Below are 3472 nucleotides of genomic sequence, written 5' to 3'. Positions count from 1 at the left end.
AGCATAGGGAGCTTAGCTCAGTACTCTGTGGCAACTTAGAGGAAGGCGAAATATGTACACATATGGCTGATTGGCTTTGTTGTACAACACTGTAAAACAACTATAATCCCTCAAAAAAAAGTATTGGACCCCAGGATAAACATGTGGAACACAAGGCTTTTTTAAGGCAGTGAAACTATTCTGCATGATACCATAATGGTAGATATAAAACACGATGCATTTTTCAAAACACAGAGAACTGGAATAAATCACTATATATAGAATAGACAAACAGCAAGGTCCTACTGTATAGCACAGGGAACTATATTCAATATCCTGTAGTAAACCATAATGGAAAAGAATATGAAAAAGAATATATATATGTATATATATTTATATTTGTGTATAACTGAATATATGTAGCTGAATTGCTTTGCTATATACCAAAAACTAACATAACATTGTAAATCAACTATACTTCGACTTTTAAAAAGAAAGAAAGAAAAAAAAAAATACCTAACTGTATTGTATATCAGGGAAGAAGACATTTTCCTCTACACTTCTGGCTGGTCTAAGAATTAAGTTGACATGAAACAGATTAGCAGGCGAAAAAATCAAGCAATCGTTTAATAACATGTATACATAGGAGGGACCCAGGAAAACTAAGTAACTTGCTAAAAATGACCAAAACCCTCACCTTAAATAGCAGTTTCAGCTAAAAACAAATGAGGACGTTGAGGGCAGTGGGTTGGGGCTTCAAAAGGGAGGAAGGCAATTCACATGGACATAGAAAAACAAATGCTTGATAAACAAATGTTTACTGGGATAGGCAGAGAAAGCACAAAGCAGACTCTGATCGTTAAACCCTGCTGAGTCACCACTACCACAATCAGCCCGTAGTCTCTGCAGATATCTCTGAAGATAGCTTTATTCTGGGAATATGCCCTGTATTTAAATTCTTTTAGGCAGTTAAGGGAAAGTCAAAAATGTCTTGCCGGGTGTTTTGACTGTTTTTGGCTCAATATAATCTGCATTCCAAACTGACATTTTGGGGTGGTGAATTTTGCTCTCTTATAAATACAAAGAGTAAATCCTAAAGTGAAACAGAGACTTTAGTAAATAATAATGTATCAGTATCGGGTCCCCAGTAATAACAAATGTACAACACCAATGCAAGATGTTATTGATAAGGAAACTGGAGGCAAGCTGGGTGGAGCTATATAGAAACTGTAATTTCTGCTCAGTTTTTCTGTAAAGCTTAAGCTTCTCTAGAAAAATAAAGCCTGTTTTTTTTTTAATGATGGACTGAATGTAATAATACCCTCAAAGACACTTTCTTTACAGCTTACAAGTCATACCCTATCAGTCCCAGAGATGGTTCACTGACCACTTGATTTGGGGATGTTCAGAGAAATGGAGCAGGAGAGAAGAGGGAGCAATGACAAGGAGGCCACTGAGGATGGGACCTCAACTTCCACTCATTTCAAACAGAGAAACTCCCTATTCGTCTCTTGTACATACTGTACACATTCTTCACACTGGAGTCCATTAAAGAAAGGATTCCTCAATTAAAGAGAAAAAAAATAAATAAAGCATGAAAATCAATGATATAAGTACAAAAAAATACCTACCTAATCATCCCATACACTGATACTCTGAGCTGCTGAATAAATAAGGAAACATTTAACTCAAATTTCCCACTAAACCATCAACCTATGATTGAGCTAAGCAGAGTTAAACACATACGCTGTGAGAAGTTCAACTGACAAGCATTCACTGAGCATCAACCATGAACCTAGTAGTATGCTAAGCTATGCAACAATGCTTTGCAGATACAAGTGAAGCACAAGGCATAGTTTCAGCCCTCAAGAAGCACAGAATCTGACAGGAGACATAAAACTAATACTTATAACAAAATGTGAAAACAATAGAAAATGCCTGAGGCACCCAGTGATATGAATGAGACAATCCCCAACTAAGTATCACTTTCCTAAATCTTTGTCTCCCTTTACAAAGGCAAAGTACCCAGTGCAGCCAAATAAGTAAATAAATAAAACTTCTTTAAAAAATTCCTTAAAGGATAAATAAAAGCTAATAAAGTCAAATAATCAGCAGTAGACAACAGAAACAGAAGGTAAGCACTACTTCATTATTTTGTTATCTTCAATTGCAAATTTCATTGTCTTTTCAAAATTGGTGCCTCCCCATTGGTACTCACTGATGAGTCAGATTCCAGGATCTTCCTGATGGTGGTGTGGTTCCCAACAAAGGCACAATGGGCCAGAAGATCTGGTCACCCTCTCTCAGGGACTGTTGGGAGATGTCCAGACAACAGAACATACAGGCTCCAATCTTCGTGGCTTCCTGCCCAAGACTTTCTCACCTTACTTCTGCCTAAAGAAACACCTTCAGTGGGGTTTCTCCCTGTAATACTCAGCACCACACTACAGAGAAAATACTCAACTGTTAACGACAGGCGCTGGGAAAATTTTTAAAGCCTGTATGTGTGTTATGCTATAAATTACCCTGTTTGTGGGTGTGAGAATAAATATCCATGTATATGGATGTGTGTGCACACATACACATACACAGATACAGAAAAACAGAGTATGTTACAGTTAAAACCATGCTGTCAAAAGCCACTCAAATCCAGAGAAATTTATGGTTCTAAATGCAGACACACATTCAGGATAAAGACAGGAAGATTATAAATACTGTACCAATTACCAGAACAGATAAACTGCCTGAGGAGCATAAAACATTTGCACCATCATAGCCTTGATAGTTCATATTGTCCAACAGAGCTGTTGCAAATAGGTAACTGGGAGATATGTGCATGCTGTCACTCAGTCGTGTCTGACTTTGAGACCTCATGGACTGCAGCCCACCAGGCTCCGCCGTCCATGGGATTCACCAGGCAAGAATACTGGAGTGGGTGCCATTTCCTTCTCCAGGGTCTTTCCTTCTCCAGGGATCAAACTTGCCTCTCCTGCATTGGCAGGTGAATTTTTTTGTCATGGAGCCACTTGGGAAGCCCTAACTGGGAAATAAAAGATGACTAAAAATGCAAAGCTTCTGCACCCAAATGACAGGCTTTATTTGACACAGACACAAGTGCAATCTAAAAGAAAAGTGGTTCTTGGTAATTCATTTGCCCACTGAGGTTCACTACTGAAATGTAACACTGGATGGTCTTAAAGCAGGGAGAGTTAGCCATTACTAATTCCATCTTGATTTTATCCTTCAGTAACAGAATTTCTTTTTCTTTTAACTGAGAATTGATAGTTTGTTTCACCAAGATGAGACAAAGAGTTGTCCATATACAAAAATAAACTCAAGATGGATTAAAGACCGAAATGTAAGACCAGATACTATAAAGCTGCTAGAATGAAACACAGACAGAACACTTTTTGACATAAATGGTCAATGTTTTTTGATCTATCTCTAAAGCAAAGGAAATAAAAGCAAAAAAAAAAAAAAAAAAAAAAAGAAC

This window comes from Bison bison, unplaced genomic scaffold, assembly GCF_000754665.1.
Source record: "Bison bison bison isolate TAMUID 2011002044 unplaced genomic scaffold, Bison_UMD1.0 scf7180017864304, whole genome shotgun sequence".
Classification (NCBI taxonomy): Eukaryota; Metazoa; Chordata; class Mammalia; order Artiodactyla; family Bovidae; genus Bison; species Bison bison.
Note: the sequence above shows the minus strand (reverse complement) of the source record.